We start from the raw sequence: 20,224 nt of genomic DNA on the forward strand, positions 1-20,224 counted from the left end.
ATCTCCCCAGGATAATGCTTTAGCTGCCAGCATTGTTTGAATGGAGTCATCCTGTCACTGATCCCCTCTCCCCTTGACCCTGAGGAAGGATTTCAGGGTGTAGTACAAGAGGAAGGACTGACATAAACCTGGGTGTGAGGAGGGGTCCCTGCTCTCCTCAATCTTTTTATGGCTACTGCTACCAGTGGGAAAATACATAATCCTGAGAAGGCATCTCTGTCAGGGGTGCAGAAGCTTTAAGGTCTTTGCTCAGAGCACTGTGGTAGCTAGTTTCATGATAGTTTTGAAAGTTTTCAGCAAGTGAAGTCCTTAGCCAGGCTTAGCATGCTGCCCCAAATGCAGCAGAGGGACTGCGTGGCAGGAGACGTGACCTGGGCTGGGACAAACACAGGGCAACAGCGGGCAGATAATAAAGGTGCGAAACTGTACCCAGGTCATTTAGACTTCACGGAGGCATGACATCAAGTTCAGCTTCCTAAGTGATGGTGTCAGGGTTGCATTAAAAAAACAACAAAAAAACCCCCCGAACACCCAACTCAACCTACCAAAAATAACACAACCCCCCAAAAAAACCCAAAGACAAGTCAAGACCAAGCCTTTTATAGTACCATTCTAGTAGATTTCTAGCTCCTTTCACTGCCTTAAACTTTTGTGACTGGTGAGGTTGTTTATAGACTTTTTGTTTCCATGAAAGCTAGAAATTTCAGTGTGTTTAATAAACCCATGGGTCAGAAACCTGCGCCTAAGTTTAAATACAGGACTTGAAACATTAAATATTGCAAGCTTGGAAGAGCTGGCAGCCAAAGCAGAGTCCTGTCAAGTTTAGGTCTCTCTGTGTTCCAGTGAACTTCTGTCTTGGTGAAATACTCACAAGCTATTCATCCCCTATTCCCAAAGATTTTAAATTAGGGCATGTGAGAAATACTCTGGATGCTACACTGTAGTTCTGGGCCATATGGGCACACACAGCTGCTTACTGCAGCTTTGCCAGTGGGAATTTGGTCAATTATAGTAACTGGTGGTAAACCTGATCTGTTTTTCCAAGAGTGCTGCCAAAAAGGTGAGGGTAGGTGCCTGTGTTCTCTGCATGAGGAGATGGAGGCAGGCATATGGTCCAAGAGTGCCCCAGGACAGCAACCCTTGGGGAACTGCACAAATAAGTTCCCTGAAAAGCCATTTATCTATTGGCCAGATCCTGCGTGGCAATCCACTCATTGCAGTGAAATTAAACTAGATGACCTGTAAAGGTCCATGCAACCCCAAAACATTCTAATATTGCTCATTTTCCAGCTAACTTGTTCATAGCAGCTGATCGGAAGTCTCTGCCAGCTTTTCCCTCATACTGATGTCTGTTGTGAGATGGGCTCAGGGGCACAAGGTGGGTGCCCAGTATGTCCTGGGAGACCTGAAACATCTGTGTAGAGAAGGCTGGCAGGATCCAGGTGAGACCTGAGACCAGGAGCAGCAGCTGGAGGCCAGGCAGCCTATCTGCAGAATCTGAAATGACGGCTAAAGAGCTGCAAACAAATCCGACCTAAAGGGCATGACTAAAGCGAAAATGAAAGTGATGGTGGCATTGCAACTAACATTATTGAATGTTTATATTGTGGTAGGGTCCAAATAATCTGGCCAGCATGAGTCCTTGCACGCAGTGTTCTTCAATGGCTCAGATTACCTACTGTGAAGTTTGCAGTCTCAGCAAAAAAAGGTGCAGCAAGAAAAAGATAATCTCATTTCAACGTTGGCTGTGCATTTAGCCATGAACATTTGATTTTATCTTAAGACTTCTAGGCTCCTCTATGTGCCTGCATTGTTGTAATCCATGAAGATGTGTTCTGAGTGGCCATGCAGCCTCAGGGCTCCTCAGCAGAGCCAAGTGTCTGCTGTTGGGTGAGCTGAACTGCTCCTGCTGCACTGACTGCATGACCCAGACCTCCGTGGGGACACTGGAAGATGAACACGGTTCAGGAGTGTACCCTATGGTCAGACATCAAATTTAACACCTCAGTCCCAGGCTGAATCCCACCCAAAACTGGTTGTGTCTTTACCTGAAAGCCCAGTGATCACCTCTAATTTGATACTTTTTCTGGAGCATCATGTACCATTTCAGACAGGGGAAGTTGTTCAAGGGAACTTCAGATTCTAACACGGAGCGCTCCGTGGTTAGGAAATACCAGAGTTCCATTGCAAATGTAGTTTTAATGCCACCTCTTTTTGCACAGATATGGAGTACAGATTTCAGTTCTTTCTCTTACTGTGGGGGTTTTTTTGTTTGTTTTGCTTTTTTTTTTTTGTTTTGTTTTCTGGGTTTTTTTGTGGGTTTTTTTGTTCTTTTTTTTTTTTTTTTTTTTTTTTTTTTCCCCTAAGACCTCTGCCTCATCTGGTGCAGGGGGTAGAGACTGATGAATTAACGATGAGCTGGTGGGGATTTCTTTTGAAGTTTGAACCCCAAGCCTTACTTACTGCACAGGATTCAAGTCCTACAGTGGAAGCAGAATGATTAATTTCCTCATGAGCTTCTCCGTGGCAGTCATTACCATGGTTTCTGGGTGCTTTAAAAATGCTAACAAGTTGATAAATGCAGTAATAGACAAGACTAGAAAGATAGAGTTGTCAAGAGCCTTGAAACTAAGTGCAAGAAATTGGAATTTGATATAGGAAGCGCCAGTGGGTGGACTCAAAGAAAGCAGGAAAGACATAAACAAGCAATAGGCATCAAAGAGTTCCTTAGCAGATAAAGTTTAAGTGGGTTAGAGGGTCTTAGAGAAGTGCTGATTAGGATGGAAACTGAGGGTATAAAATAAAGACTTGTTTATCAAAACAGGGAGGAAATTTAAAGGAGAAATGTGATAACAGAAATAATAACATTTGGAGAGAGGACACATGGGCTGTCACCAGGCAGAAGCAGTTTTTCTGTCCTCACAGAAGACTCTGCAGTGGCTGAGGGTGTGCTAATCTCACAGATGGCTATGAAAGGAACTGAGTTTTCTCTGCTTAGACATGAAGGCTTTGAGGTTAGGCCGTGCTTCGCCATCATTTCGAAGGCAGCACTTCTTTGGGAGCCACCTGAAGCACGGTTATTATCTAGTAAGCAGCTTTGATTTATCAACTACATCTCTGCATAGGGAAATTGCTGTAATTTCACATGCAGTGATTCACTGTGACAAAACCATAATTACCCGGGGTGCAAACTTCACCGCATGCTAATGCAGCTCTTGTTGCTGCGGCTTCTCGGCACTCTGAGTGCAGCACTGCAGAAATAGCCCGTGGAGCAGGGAAAGGTGATTGCTCCCGGGAGGATCTGAAGTATTCGGAGGTAGAACAGCCTGCTCACTGTTGCTTGGGAGACCCAGGAACACGGGAACATAGGAAAGGCTGCCCCTACCCCAGCCTCTCTCTGCACCCAGCCCTATTTTTGGTCCCGCTGCTGAAGATCATCAGTGATTCACTGTCACACAATGATTCAGAAGGGGAAAATGCGAAGGTTTGCTGGTGAAGAAAGCATCACTGTGAAAGCAGGTGGCTCCCAAATGTGTGCATGTTTTGATAAAGCAGAGGGTGAAGTTTGTGCCTTCTCTCTCCTGAGTTGTTGAGCAAGTTGTGAACAGCCCATGCTTTTTACAGCTCCAGAGAATTTTCATGTAATATTTCAACTGTAAAGTATGGTTTCACATTTTAAAGGTGGGACTGTAGCTACTCTGTCTGCCCAGCTTAGTGCTATCTGAATAGTAAATATTCTCCCAGCTATTTTTTTGCTATTCCCATAAAATAATTGAAATAATTGAAATAATTCAAATATTACACTCACTTTATTCCACATGTCTTAACAAACATGAGTTGGGATTTCATTGTAGCACATAACCAACTACCAAAATCCCGCAGAATAACAAAGAATTGTAGAAGTGTGAGGATGATATGAAGAATTTCTAGCTGCTGTAACTATTGTTAGGTATTTGATATCTGCTGAGGCCAAAAGAGGAGAACTGAAGAGGAGAAAAAAGCAGCTCCATCTGATACACCATTTATATAGCTCTGGATACATTTGCAACTCACTTGAAGCATCAGAGTGAATAGCAGCCTTTTTAAAGCCTGCTTACTGCAGTAGTTCACAAAATGAAATCCCTCAGAAGAGTTGTTAAAGAAGTCTCCATTTTTTTAATTGAAAGTCATGAAAATATTGGTACTTTTACAATAAGTCAAAAAATATGACAAACAAGAATGAATAGTATGATGGTAAAACTAATCTCTCTGTGGTTTTGGATGCATAAATATCAAGTGCTTCACAATGAAATGCCTTGCCTATCATTATATATATTTTTAAATCTACATAGATTTTGGAGAGCTTTGGAACCACGCATCACATGAACCTGGTAGCATCAGAAAGGACAATGTGCTGTGATATACGCTGGCAAATAGCCACGATTGGTGAGGGAGAAAGAGCAAGCATTTAAACAAATGGGGTAAACCAGGAGCTTTGAATAGGAGGAGGATAACAGAAGACAGGCAATCATTTTACACATGCAAACCTATGGTTATTATGTGAAGCTTTAAAATTCTAGCTAGTATGATTGTAAAGCTTCATGGGGAAGAAAAGGGATGAGATCCACAGGAGGGTGTCTCTTGCCGTCTTATTTAGTGCTGTGATACCTGACAATAGAGATCAAGTGGCTGCGGCAGGCAAGTTCCTGTTCACAATGTCTGTATGAAGCAGCCTGCTTTATTGCAATTATGGCTCAGGCTGTCTTGAAGTAGCTGCTGCTGGCCAGGTAGATTTTGTGATAAACTTTTACCAGTCTAAAACCAGGCTCTGAAGCTTGGTGGCATCTTGAAAATTTCAGAACAGCTTCTATCAGATTACCTTAACACTGAGCATTTCCCATGCTAATAAGATGAGAAACTTCTGGATTTGCTGCTGATGTCTGAGGTTTCCTTTCAGGTTGGAAACTAACCATTAGAAGATTCTGTGACATCTTTTACTTGCACAAATCTAAGTGCATACTTGTCTCATTGAATTGTAAGTCAGGAAGAGGTTCATTCATCATTTAAATTAAACAGTCTCTCAGCTCTACAGACAATCTTGTATTCTACTGACTTTTGATGGCTGAGGAGATGGGAAGTGGGAAAAGAAACTGGAGTGAGGAAGGAAATAATAAATACAATACTTAATATTCAGGTAAACATGTTTATAAAATCATAATTCATACAGCCTTTATTACAAATATTGATGTTTAAATTTCACAGATACCGAAACATGACAGAAATTACTTGAAGGAGCCACAAGTCATTTATTTTGGGGTGAATACTTCCCTGCAGCCTGGGATGGTGCAGCCCCCTGGGGCAGCCTCTCCACATGCTCTGCACCACTCAATGAGGCAAAAAATGTTGAAGCAGAACGAGTCATCCTGCAGCGTATCAGCCTGCAAATCTTACGAAACTTTCCCGTTTTCATTCTGGTTCAAGACCAAATGATGCTTCAAACTAAAAAAAAAAAAAAAAACAACAAAATTAGAGAAATGAGTCTGAGGCAGCCCTGGCCCAAGAAGCGGCTCACACATGCCCCTTACCTGATTCCACACTGCTGGGAGGCACCAGGACCAGTCATTAATTGCACATCCCCAAACTTCTGTGCTGGGGTTAAAATGACAACTTAGGTGTCAATCACCCTGATTTTGATCTGGTATAACAATGCCCTGAATAAGGAAAGGCCCAACAAAGTCCCTGTTTAGCTGGTTTTTCGTTCTCGCTCTGTGTCTAATCTCCCTCAAACAGAAGTGCTGTTTTTAACTGCAATCTAGGCCTCCTTGCCCCTGTACCGGAGCTGAGGGTAGCTCATGTCATCAGACCGCTGCTAACATAAGCACACAAAGCTTTGTTAGGCAAGTAAATATTTTTTCTCTTTGACGTGTGAATGAAATGAAATAGATATGAGTGATTGACTGGCACCGGAGATGTCAGACCCCTTGGATGCCTCCCTTCTGGCCTAGTTTAGTCAGCATTTTGTTCCATATGTATTCAAAAAAGTCATTAGTTTTTGTTTATCCAGAACTCTAAATGACTGAATGATATTTGTAATTTAAAGGGCTGATCTTTCCCTCCTGTAACCTCCTCATCTTAAGCAGGGTATAATCAGACAGTTTAACATTCAAGCCAAGTGAATCAGGCCACAAGCTTTCAGCAACAAAATTACATCATCTAATGCAGACATACCATACTTTTAAAATGTGTTGTCCTCCCTACTTGGTGCTTCATCTCTTAGCAGCCATATATGAGGAAGCAGAAATAAATCATCCACTTTGCAGTCAGCAAAACATCATTGTGGATAACTGAAGTTGGGCTTCTACCTTATTTGCCTTCAGCTTGCTTGTGCTGTTCAGCCTCCTCCTGGTTGTTCTGACATGTCTCCAGCAGAGCTGGCTGCTCCTGCACACAGTGATGTGCATCCTCCTGTTCATGCAGTCTGCCATCTCACTAGGAGAGGATCGAGTAGTGAAACTTTTGATCATAAATATTCCTATTTTCTTTCCTGGGGAAAATTGAAAGACACTCTGAAGAGATCTGCTGGAAGAAGCTGCAAAAAAGACCCTGACATCTTTCTTCAAGGGGTTGCCCATGTGACACTGTTGTTGATTTTAGTTATGTCTCATTCCTAGAAGAGAGACATGAGATGTCTCATCCAATCTTGCTGTATTTATACATCAGGGAAGCATACATAATTCTATTGCTTGTGTCCCTTTCTTCTATTGCAGAATCCTTGTTCATGATGAGTTGCTCTCAGCTGCAGGGAAGTTCCCAGTTCTGTCCTGAATCATTTCTTTGCAAACACCTCTTCTGTGCTTGCCTTGATGGACACACAGGTGGTGGTAGCATAACATTGCCAACATGCCTGACTGACTCCTGGATCCCTCTGGGCTGACAAATCTGCCTCCCTAGTTTCTCTTGTTTCAGTTCCTGACCACCTACTCTTCATTTTGTGGTGTCTGGGCTCAGCTGTCCCAGTGCACGTGCTCTCTAGATGCACGATGTTGTGGTGAAACAAATGCCTCAGGCTTTGCTGCATCTCACCAAATCAGTCATCTCTTCTGTGTTCTTGTGGACAGGAAACCAGGGCCCAGCCTTCTCCTTCTGTGTTGGCTACTTACGGAGAAGCTGTATTTAGATAGAAAGACTTGTACATCCTGAATATTCCCTCTCCAGCCCTTGCTTAGGATTTTCCTCGCAACAGCTCACAGGGTGGCTGCAGTCGATTTGGGCCCCAATGGACATCCCTCCACTGGATTCTCCTGCCACTGCATGGTGTGGGGACATCCACAGAAGAGATGCTGGCCCTCAATTATCACATCTGCAATAACACCTGTCCTTCAGCTTCTGCCTCTGTGGTGACAGCACTTCTTCCCATTATTTTGATAGAAACGTGACACACCTGTGTGGTGTCAGCAGTGTGGAGATAATTTAGCAATTTGTAGATTACGGATAGGAAAAAGTGGGAAACAGTTTAGGCAAACAGCAGAAACTCTGAGAAATGCACTCAATTTTTTGATTTAGGATTGCTAAACCACTCTTAAACCTCAGTTGTGTATCTGTTGACAACAAATACAGCACACACCAGAAATGTGGCGGGATTAAAAGCTGCAAAATAATGAGTCCAACACACTTGACAATCCCAATCCTTCCCCTTTGGGCAACAGCACAGAAAAATGAGTAAGACTGGTTAATCCTACCTGCACCTGATCAGGAATTTTTCAGGGACCCTTGTGTTGTATTAAGGAAAAATATGGAATTAATTTCAGAGAATATTTTTTTACTTGATTTTTGAACAGAAAATTGCTATATTTTTGCATTTGCTGTATAAAATGCAGCAATATATATACAAAAAATATGACTATACTTTTATAGCAAGATTTTAAAATTCCCTTTGTCATAAGAATGCACTACTATAATTTTCTAAAAATTGTAGAGAACTATTAATATTAATACGTTATACCTTCTCATGATTTTTCAATTCAGTCGTACATGTAACATACCCTCTGTTATTTTCTAGTCATGTTCTACCACTGTTTAAGGTATAAACTATTTTTCAGCCAACAGCCAAACATTAAGTGATGGGGAAAGACAAGATAAAGAAAATCTACTAATTTGGCAAATGTATTTGCATGGACTTGAAGAGGAGGCCTTCCTTTGCTGCCAAGTGCTTTGGATGTGCTTTACACACAGCCACGGGAGGGCAGTGAATGACTTGGATATGCAGCTTCTTTCTAGTTTTTATCTGTTTTTTAATCGTTTCGTTTCCCTTCCACTGAGCTCCTATCTTGTCAAGAAATAAAAATTTGACGCTGATGCGAGAAAGGGGATTTGATTTTCATTTCCCTCTGCGGGTTTGGCACATTTTCCTCATATTCTTGTTAGTTCAGCTTATCATCAGTGTGTGGAGAGCGTGTGATACCATCCCTGGTGCTGCATGCAGGGCAAGAAGAGAGTGGGGGAAATGTGTTTGCACAACTCCTGTTTGCACAACTTTCAAGGTCAGGACTTCCTTCCAAGAAAAAAAATAACAGAGAGCCCACAAACAGCTTAATGGTTATCTGTGATGCTCACAAGTTGTCCAAGATACACTCCAAATTATTCCTTCTTCATTGAAAGACCTGGTCCACTTTCCACAAAAGTTTCAGCCAACAAACAGTTTAATAAAATCATAGATCTAGAATAGAACCCTCCTGTGGGCTGCTAATAGGCTGGTGTCTCTTTTTGCCTTAGCTTTTTGCTAAGTTAGCAAAGGATATAAGTGGTAGTTATAATCAAAATGAGAAATTTTTGGTAAAACCAAAGGAAAACAAGTATCCTCATGATCAGTGTTAGTAGCCAGAAGGTCTCTAACAACTAGAAATGTCAGGAAAACTCTTCAGACTGACCCTATATGCCGATCAAAGGTACAGAAATTGGCAAATAGTCAGGATCAGAGGAAGTCCAGCCTAGCAGCAAGCAGAAACAGCCACATACTGGCTGGACAAGTGCTCCTTAGAGACCGAGCACGAGTTTTACAGTTCACAGCAGAAGTGATGTTTGAAACATTTGGAAGCAAGTTATGGAGAACAAAGACTGTTTCTGTGGCACACACAGTGAGGGGAGGAGAGGAGTGCATCCACAGCCTGCCAAGGCGGTATGAAATATATGCCTGTGTCTCAATATGCCAGAAGCTTCTGGGCTTTATTCCCAGAACTCCCACTGGCATGTATGACCTTGTGCTAGTCACCCACGCTTGCCATGCCTCAGTTTCCCTATTGCAAATTGGGGACAAGAGTACCTCTGAGCGTCTGTCAAGGAGCCCATTTTGCAGCTTTAGGATTGTAGGGAGAAGATGTCTTTTGAGTAGTATCAGCTCTCCAGCATTCTGGAGCTTTTTGACATTTACAGTAGAGTAGCCAGTCTGCATTGAGGCATCGCAGACAAAGGAGGTCACAGCAGAGGCAAAACTCCCATGTCCCCAAGAACAATCTCCGCCAGCTTCCAATGGAGAAGCCACCCTTAGCAGCTGGCAAGGTGGGAGCTCTGTGACTGGCACAGAGGTAGTTTTGACCCCATGTAGCAGACAGTGTACAGATAACACTGGCCAGATGCATAACAGTAGCTTGTTGACCCATCCTTTCAGCTGCCAGGTTGGCTGGCCACCAGTTCCTGGTGCAAGGCTCAGCATGCCCACGCTGGCAGGAGGGGATGTTCAGGCAGCACTGGAAAAGCAAAAGGAGCCTGACCCTTAACCGTGAAGGGCAGATGAGAAACCATGGGGTGACTGATGAAGATCTTGATTTGGCCAGCCTGATGCTTGCTGGGTCGGACTCCACATGCCCACTGTGAATGGATTGGACTTGCTGTGTAGGTACACGTGTGATTTATCTCTCAGTGGTTTTACACAGATTTACAAATCTGGCTCATTTTGCATGGAATTGCAGCCTCCCAGATCTGCCTTGGGTTGCAACATATTTCTTTCAAATTAAGGTTTGGATCCAAAATCCAATCCATTTGGATTTTACACCAAAATTGAATGTAAAATTGAACTTCAAGAATTTCTCTGTACTTACATTGCTTTCACAAATACACCTTTACCAAACTGAGCCTTCAGGCTCATAGTCAACATTGGTGCATAAGCACAAATCCCTACACAGCCCACCAGTAACTGTTTTTGGGGAAAAGAGAGAGAGCATTTCTGCTATTAGATCCTTGTTCATTTTTCTAATTGGTTACCTCAATAGTCAGGGGAGTAAATTTGTTAACAGAAACATCTTCTAATAAAATAGGTTGTAAATTACTTCTGTAACAAAACAGGAAGTAATACAGAATCCATATCTGCAAGAGACACTTGTGCTACCTCCCCCCAGCAGCAAATGCAGCAGTGGACCTGTGACCACTTCAGCTGTTTCAAATGTTGAACATTGCCTACTGTCAGCTGGTTCCTTGTGACCTATCTACCAATAATCAGACAGTTCCCCCTGCCCCACCGCCCCTTTTTTATTTTTTAAGTATTACTTCTTTTTTATACTTTTGGTATCTGGATGTTCTTCCAGCCACTCAACAACCAGTTCTAAAAACTCATCTCCTTCGAGGTCTTGGCAGCTCACCTGGCCTCCAAGTTCTCTATTTATTAAGTAGGAACAATACTCTCTCATTTTTTCCTCTTCTGAAGAAAAATACACTGGAAACCGAGTTTTGGGTGTTCTAAGATAGAGACGTATGAATATCAACAGTAGATATTTTTTACTTTTTTTTGTATTGAGTATTCTTACCTTGGGAGCAATGTGTAAAGACAAGGACAAATGGTGCTCTATAGAAGGCTGGAAATCTGCCTTGGTACATACAGGTGGTCCTACCTGGAATATAACTACGAAGATCCTACTGAAGGAGTACTGATGTTTCTCCTGTAAGAAACATGTTTTTCTGGGTGGAAAGGGAATTATTGCCTATGGCTGGTAGGCCTGTGTCAAGTGAAGGCAGAGAGAGCCAAAGCCAACCCCACACTAATGCACCCCAACCTCCACCAGTGCTTTCAGCACCATAGCCCAAAGTCCTCCTCATCATGACCTACCCCCTCATGAGTGATATTTTTGACTCTAACTTCACCCAAGCAATTTAGTCTTTATCAAAAATGACTCCAAATGCAGTCTAAATTAACTGGAAATACTGAAAAAAGAGTTAATCTGAGTCAACCTGGAGGAAAATTTTGGTTCAGAGAGCTATTTCTGTTGCCTGTAGAGCTGAAAGCCAAATGCTTCTTTTCCCAGGCTATGCAGTGAAGTGGGTGGTGGAAGGGGAGAGAAGAACATGAGGTTACCAAGATCAGCTAGTGTTCACTAAGAGTTTTGAGACAAGTCTGGTTTTGTTGCTGTTGTTATTTTTAAGCCACCAAATAAACAAGAAATGTTAATGACATCAGTAATCCCTCATGGACATATGCCTGGTCATTAACTTCTCTTATTTTCCTAAGGAAAAGCAACAGCATTACATTGTGTTGATGCTTTTTCAAGAAAATATCACTGGCAAATAATCCTCTTAAGGAAGTGCAAGTGGCTGGAGGCAATGCTTGGGGCTGGAAAACACAAAGTGGGCTCAAAACAAAACAATTGCTACCCTCCATGCTATTCTGCTGCTGGGCCACCCTCAGAATACTAATCCAAAGTGGTCGGGTTAGCCAGGCACCAGCTCACAAAACAAAAGGGTTTGACCACCTTTTCCAATTGAAGAAAGCTATGTTTGATCAGCGAACACTGTCATATCTTATGAAGGGTAGAAGATAAATCAGCTACCAGATAATTATAGTGTCAGAACAGTAGATCAAGTCCATCTCTGCTGCATGCCAGTGGAATTCTGATACATTTGACCAAATTTGCTCAGTATTTTACCTGCTACATCAGTCCCAGTTAAACTTTCAATGAAGGGGGTGAAAGCTGTTTTCCAGTGGGCCTTCAAAAGATTTTTTGAGGCGTTCTCAAACTCATTGCCTGTTTTATCCTCACCTTCATAGCATTCCCTTTCATTCTAAACAGAAAAACATCCTCATCCTCCAGATCTGATCCTGCTCTTTCGGATTCATCTCTTACTGTACAGTCAGTCCTGGGCCTTCTTCATTGCATATCTCAATTTTGGTTCAAAAGAACCAAACCTTGGTGAGATCCATGCCTGTACTGCCCAGCCTGAAATGTTGCCTCACCTTTATATTATTTTCTTCGCTTATGCCCACCAAAGCTGCTTTATTGCTCTTCTCCTCAGCTGGAAAGGGGAGAGAAAAGAGAACAAAAGTGTTGTGGGATGCGGTAAGGAGAGATCCCCGAGCACTTAACATTACAGGCAAAACATACTTGACTTGAGGAAATTAATTTAATTTATTGCCCTTTAAATCAGATTGATTTTAGACAAGGGGAAAAAACTCAAAATCTTAAAAACATGCCCCCGCCCCTCCCTTCTCCCTGGGCTCAAATTTATTCCTGAATGCTCTACCTCCTCCCATCCGAGCAGCACGGGGTGTGGGGAGTGGGGCCTGTGGTCATTTCATCACACATTGTCTCTGCTGCTCCTTCCTCCTCATGAGGAGGACTCCTCACACTCTTCCCCTGCTCCAGTGGGGAGTCCCTCCCACAGGAGGCAGCCCTTCATGACTTCTCCAATATGAGTCCTTCCCACAGTCTGCAGTTCTTCATGAGCTACTGGAGTCTGGGTCCCCTCCACGGAGTGCCGCCCTCCAGGAACAGGCTGCTCCACTGGGTCCCCCCACAGGGCTACAAGTCCTGCCGGCCAACCTGCTCCAGTGTGGGCTCCTCTCTCCATGGGTACACAGGTCCTGTCAGGAGCCTGCTCCAGCCCAAGCTTCCCACAGGGTCACAGTCTCCTTTGGGCATCCAGCTGCTCTGATGCAGGATCCTCCATGGGCTGCAGGTGGAACTGCTGTCCCTGAACCTCCACGGGCTGCAGGGGGACAGCTGCCTCACCATGGTCTGCACCAGGGGCTGATCTCTGCTTCAACACCTGGAACACCTCCTCCCCCTCCTTCTTCACCGATCTTGGTGTCTGCAGAGCTGTTTCTCTCACATGTTCTTGCTCCTCTTCTCTGGCTGCAGTTGCTGTTGCCCTGTTCCCTTCTCCTGCACACCGTGGCATAAATCTGTCATCCCAGAGGCTCCATTTACCATTTGCTGATGGGCTCAGCCATGGCCAGCAGAGTTTGTGTTGGAGCTGGCTGGCATTGGCTCCAATGGACATAGGGGAAGCTTCTGGTAGCTTCTCACAGAAGGCTCTCCTGTAGCAAACACAATACGTTTATCAAACTGTACCCTTCTTCTCTACTCCCCAGGAAGATGGGCATTTGATACATGTAAGTTCTGGGAAAGTCTGTGACAAAGACTCTAGTAAGTGCAGTTTAAAAGCACTTTACATTTTTGTAATGTTTATGAGCTTGTTTGCCTTTATTTTTGCTCTAATGGAATGCAGTGATTTTTTTTTCATTTTTTCTTGCACAGGGAAACTAAATTCTCTGGGAAGTCTGCATATTTATATGTTCAACAAACTCTTCCTTAAACCATGGGGTAATCAGGGCTGGGTGAACTTCTAGGAGCCCAGAGCAGAGCCAGGAGGGTGTGTAGGAGATGCTCCAGTTCTGGCTGGTGGAATAGACTATTGCTTAGACTATGTTGTGTGGCAAGGCCGCTGCTGGAGCACAACCTTGGTCTGTCTGATGAGGTCTGATGGCAAGAGAAGTTCAGTGGCAACAAACTGATGGGGTTGTGTTGTTGTATCTTTAGAGTAGAAGTGTATTTCTTTATCTTGTTTTCTGCTTTTTATCCTTCCCGGTCATTATTTCTAAAGTTCATATTGCACTCAGCTGTTTTGCCTGTGCTTGGTCTATGCAGAGTTTCCACCAGAGCAGAATTTGGGCTGGACTCTTGGCCTGTGCATGGCCAGTAGTAAAGCTGGTGATATGGGCCATGAGAATTATGAGCTTATTTCTCTGGTCTGGCCACAGAGGGATAAACCAGTCCTTATATATTATGAGGCAATTATATGAGCTAATGATCGAGTTTTCCTACTCAAATTTTAATAGCCATGCTCTTTAATTCCAGCAAGAACAAATCTGACACAGGCTCTGGCCAGGCCAATAATGATTGCCAGTTCCCGTTACACCTTTAAAAGTTGAATAATATGTGTAGCACTTGCAGTGTTTTAGAGGCACTTAACATTGCCAAAGAGCTGAACAAGCAGTATTGCATTTCACACTCATTTCTGTCAAGCAGGTGTTCACAACTACCAACCCCACCAACCTTCCTTCAATGAAACTCGGGTCTGAGGAGAGATGAGAGTGAGTTTTTAGCGCATGCACATCCTTGCAGTAATGCAGCTCTCTGTTTTCCACACTGGAGTGAGATTACATCCGTCTGCACCTAGTCATGTAAGTGTGCCTCTCATGGCTGCTCATGTTTCCCTTTCTTCTCTTCATTGTGGGTTTAGTGGGGTATTAGGGAAAATTTTGTGCTTTTGTTTTCTTCAGGTCTGCAAGCAATTCTGATTCTTTGCAGTGAATGCAGGCACATGAAGCATTAGTCTGAGTCTTCCTGTGCATTGCAGCAGAAAGCAAAGCTTTTTATTGGAGTCTTCCTAGCTAAAAAGGCAGGTGGCCAAGCTTGTTTCTGGAGAAGCTGCTGCAATGTCAGCTGCTGCAGGCTGCTGCTGTGCTCAGCATCTCCTTGGGTCCATTGCACAGTGAGCACCTGAGGTCACTGTGCTCAGGAGTCACAATCTTTCCTTTGGAAGAGAAGACAGAATTAAACAAAAGGAAGACTGGATGAAGTACATTCAGACTAATTCAGCTGTCTTCAAGTTAGATGTTTAAATCAAATCAAGTTCCCTTACTCTCTTGGATCTGTACAGTGGAGTGATGTCATGGAGGCACCCTTCAGTGTCCAATGTATAGAATAGGTATCTCTCTATCTCTAGAGAGCATTTCATAACATCCTCAGACAGACATCTACAACAGATGGCAATGCATCACCTCTGCAGGCTTCTTTTCCTTCCTGTTCATAATTAAAAACCCACAAATCAGCAAGGTCAGGCTTTGCCATCTTTTCAGCCCTGAAAATTTGGTCAGATGGCTGCCTTTGTCATGTAATAGGTTTCCATTTTTCATTCCCTCTTTGAAATCTTGGTCTTTCCTCATTACATAATTTTATAGTGTCTCCTGACACTGTCCAGGCAGCAGTTTTCCTGTCATGCAAGTGGGTCAGTGATACTATTTTATTGTTAAGAACTTTGGGGCCAGGCATAATCGAATATTTTTCTCTTGTTTGTCTGTATTTCTAATCAATTTATACTCTGGAAGAGCCAGGCCAAAGACATGTCATTATGGATAACTTCATGCATTGACTGTGGTGTCTATGGTTATAAAACTTGAACGAAAAATTCTTCCACCTACTGCAGAGGATTTGCCATATTCAGTCCTACTTATACCAGCAGACCATGCTTCTCTTTCGCTCTCTCCCCCTTTCTCCTTTGGCGGGAATGTTGGAATTTGTTCTGCATAACTTTACTTTAGTCTTAAAGCAAAAGTAACCAGACTTAAAATGTATTTTTGGACCTTGTGTTTATGGAACTACTAGGTCATGGCCTAGGAAGTATCAGCACAGCCACGTATTACTGACCCAGGGTGTAAACTTTTCCTTGTTTGGATGTAAAATTTCATGATACACAGGGAGAGAAATCAACTCCTCTATTTTATGCGAAGAAATAATGAAGAAGGGTGAACACATCAACTCAGGCCTAGAACAGAACTCAGGTAGGAAGTACTGGGGTGAAAACTAAGACCAGTAGGAAAACATTCAGTGATCTGAGAGAAGAGATTATGCCAAAATCTCTTGGTGTTGACTATCATGTTTTGAAAAGAGGATTTGTAAAAGAAAATAAATTACTTGATAGATTGTGATGTAGAAAGAGCTGATTATAGTTCATAGTGAATACAAGTCAGCTTAAATTATTCTGTTAATACAGTTCATTGGAAGAAGTAGATTAAACTATTCATAAATATTGTTGGGATCTCAGTTCAGCATAACTGAGAAAAGAATTGGGATAGCCAGTGGAAGTGGCTGATCAATATGGATCTGTAGGTGAAAGGATTGAAAGGTGGGCTGTGCATGGAATGGAGCTGAAGGTAGAACACATTTCAGTCATACCTGACATGTCACGAAGATGCGAATCATAAAATATAAGAAGAAGAAAATCATAAAATATGACATCACCCAGAATTCTGGTCTGAGTTCTGCTTTCTTTGTCTCAAAAAAGAAGCGTGAAGCAGAAGCTGCCATCTCAGTAGCAGAGGTGGTTGTTAAAATAGAAGGTGCTTCCATCTGAGTTATGGTTGAAATGACTAAGACTGCTTAGCTTGGAAAGAAAATAAGGAAGTGGGAACATATTGGCAGAATATATATAACACTGAAAATGAAAAAAGTAAATAGATTGCATATTCTTTCTGGTAATGCCAGATGAAATGAATATCTAAACTAGAAAGCACTACTACTACTTGAAAACAACAAAAAAAGCTTTTAAAATGTGATAAAAAATAAACATGTGAAGTCATGGTGGCTTGATATGATAGACCTCCAAGTGGTTAGCAGGATTAAAAGCAAATTAGACATTTACTATTAGGGCAATTGAAGATAATGAAGAAGTCTACAGCTATATTAGATGCAATGAAAAATGGAAACAGGATATAAACCTTTTTGCCTCAGTGAATACAGAAACCAGTCAAGAGACAGGGTTTAGGAAGACACTTTTTCCATGTAGAGTCCCACATGCCAAGAGCAGGTTTCTCCTTTATCATCTGTATGAAGATTTTTGCATCTTTCTTCAAGCCATCTGACACTGGACACTATCAAACTTCGGTTGACTATTCTATTTTTATGGTGGAGATTTGGGAAAACCTGATCGAAACTTGTGAATGTGGCAACTACACTGCATTCAGAAGCAAAATAGATACAACAGCTGCAGAAAATGTAGATTTCTTGTAAACCTGGTTGGAAATGAATTTATTTAGGGGAGGGAGAGGAAGAGTTTGGTGTACTGTATAACCAAGAAAATCTAAGAGATCAGAGAAAAAGGAAAGAAGACATGATGTTGGAAAAAGACAATGGAAGAGAACTCATTTTTTGGGTACAGAGTGGGCTGGAAGAGGTGTAGAACTGGGACGATGGAAAAAAGGCTTTGTACACATGCCTATAAATAAAAATGACTCAAAGAGATAGCAGACTGTACCATCAACTTAACCTTCTCCTAACTGTAGGATATAGGCCAATTGGTCTGTACAAAGAAGCAACTTCTGTTCTGCTCTATCCTATTCTCTCTATTCTGCCACAATAACAGTAACTTCTGTTTGTCTATACTAAGCGCCTTCTAACTTACCTTGAATAATGTCTACTTAATTTTTTGTTTTTAAATTTTGTGATTTTTTCCATGGCAAAGAGCTGCGGAGGCATTTGTTGTAGGGTCTTTCAGGTTTTTTAAATGGTACCTTGCTGATAGTGTTAAAGATGACAAGGATGGTGAAATGTGTTCTACATATGGATCAGGTGGAATTAACAATGGTTCACCACTCCTGTGAGAGTTCATTTGGCTGCCACAGACTGGCCCATGAGAATATTTCTGGAGAGATGAACTTTATCTAATAATAAAAAGTCCACTGACCTGCTCTCATGTCACAATTCTTATAGCATGAATAATTGCACCCTCCTGTATAATTGGCAACATTAGGAATGCTAAGTGAAATAATTAGGAAAGACTCAGATTTCATGAGCACACCATGCTCTTACTTTGAGGATTTCATTCATATTGAGGATTTCATTCCTACCTCTGCCCCTCTGCTGGATAGTCACTGCTCAGCAGGGCTTCTGCTGGGAGATGTGGGCAGGCATCTGCCTCAGCAGCTCCTGCCAGCCTGTCTCTGGCAGGGTGTCAGCAGAGCCCCAGGATAACTCATGGCATCTCCAGCATGTCTGGCCTTTGGCGTTCCAGCAAATGTGTGGTGGGATGCGAGTCCATGGCATGGAGTTTTACACCAGGTGCCTCTGGTGCCTGGAACTGGAGTTTTCCAGGGCTGGAGGCAGCACTGTGCTCCCAGGCACTACGGAACAAATCATTTAGTAATGGTAAGGTCCCTGTTTCACAAATTAATGAAGATTGATCCTTCCCTCCTAGATCTCTTAAAGAAAGTGACAGTATCACATTTATGGGAGAGCAGCCATTCAAAGCTGACTGAACGTAAGGACACAGCTCCGTGGTGGTCACGTAGATGGGAGTGTGCCATCTTTGCTGGGTCAGTCTGAAACCAAAGGAGAAAAATCCCTGACCATCTGGCAGGATGCAGCTGGCACCTGGGGTAGTTAAAGATGTTTTTGCTGGTTGCAGGGCAAGGCAGAGCTTGCCACAGAGTGCTGCATGAAGTTCCCAGACAACCCCAGGGAAAAACTCCAGCAATGTGTTCCAGTTTTGACTGTCCAGATAACATATTTGACAACCATCCACTGCCTTAAAAAAACCCAAAAAAAACAAGCAAGAGGAGAAGGAAATCCACATAAAGACAGGAAATATGAGCTGTGGAGCTTTAACTTGGAATTAGGTGAGTGTGAAAGGTTCTATGATAATTCTTGGGTCACATGTGGGGGAGGAAATCTGGCACACTGAGTCATATGATGGATGCAGTTGTGTGCACTGATCACAAAAGAGCTGTGTCCCAAAATATGCCAATTTACAGACTGGGGGAGCAGGACCCTGTAGGAGATGCACTCCTGGTGCCCTGCACTCATACCACACCTCCCCAGTACCCATGTGTGACTGGGAGTGAGGGGCATCACACAGAATGGGGACCGGGAGAGGTGGTGGTCCAGCCTCTGTGCCTTGTGGCAAAGCGGGAGTGAGGGGACACCAGCTGCATGGGTCCCATGGGAAACACCTGAAACTTCCTCTGCTAGAAAAAAATCATATGAGAAAATCTTGAAATTAGTACAATCAAAGTTTGATTCAGGAAGACAAATGGGGGGCAGAAGGAAGAGCTGGGTTATTTCTGGTGAAACCAGTAGTCGAACCACCCCCTTGTGAACATAGAAGATAAAGAATTGGTAAGGCTCCTGAAGAACAGATGGTCTTCTCAAGATGCTGCATCGCCACAGGTTTGTGATCTCTGATCAGCTGACCTCTGATTATCTGACACCATTTGGGCGAGGCCAGGGGAATAACTGACATCAGACAGTTGTCCTCAGGTCCAGTTCTGGCGCATCTTTTCTATCATATTGTCCCTGTGACTTACCTTTTGTGTGGGTCCCCAAAACATATGCACAATTTACCATAGTATCCATTTGTCACACATCCCTTCCCTGATTCACTCGATAACCCCCTCAGCCCTAGTCCTTAGCACAGCCCCCATGAAATACCAGAGTTTTCAGCCCCAACTCATTCAACCTTAAATGCTGACATGCACTGCTGGTTCTGTTAGTGCCTCACTGTGTGCCAGCATTAGCCTGGGACCTGCTTTCACAGGCTTTGGGAGAGAGGCGTGAGGACAGGATGGACAGTGAAAGCAGACAAACAAATGTGTCAGAAACAGGGACTAATATCGTGGTTTTGTGCAGACTGCTAAGCTCTTCAGAGCATCTACTGGGAACATGCTGAAAACCAGATCCCAGCACCTGTTCTGCCAACTATTCCTGCAAGCCTGTCTAAATACAGATATCTTTTTCCCTTTTGTTCATTAGTTTTCATATGTCAACGTAAACAATAATAAAGATTAAGGGGGAAGCTTTTTTCTAGTCAGAAAAAATATAAGGGGAAGGAAAATTAATATAAAGAAGGGTTTCAAGCCATGAGGCAACAGGCTGCCTGCTGGGAATGGAGGAAATAAGCACTGCTACAGATGAAGATTTATAGGGAGATTTCTAAATGTGCTCAGCTGAAGCTGTTTCAGAAAGAGAATGGATTCAGACTCTTAAGCTAGGTTTTAAACTGGATTCTGCCTGTCTTAACACTCTTTTGTTTTGGAAATGATAACATTTGTGTTTATCGTCACTTCTCAAACTCCATGTAATCTGAGGAGTTTGTAGTATTAAGTAGTACGGCTGACTCAGACAATAGGAACAGCTTATGTAGTGAGATTATGTAGAGAGATATTTAACATTTATGTCACATTCTTTTCAAAATGTCACATGAACAA

The sequence above is a fragment of the Chamaea fasciata genome, unplaced genomic scaffold (assembly GCF_029207755.1).
Source record: "Chamaea fasciata isolate MVZ Bird 193981 ecotype frontalis unplaced genomic scaffold, bChaFas1.0.hap1 SCAF_3, whole genome shotgun sequence".
Lineage (NCBI taxonomy): Eukaryota > Metazoa > Chordata > Aves > Passeriformes > Sylviidae > Chamaea > Chamaea fasciata.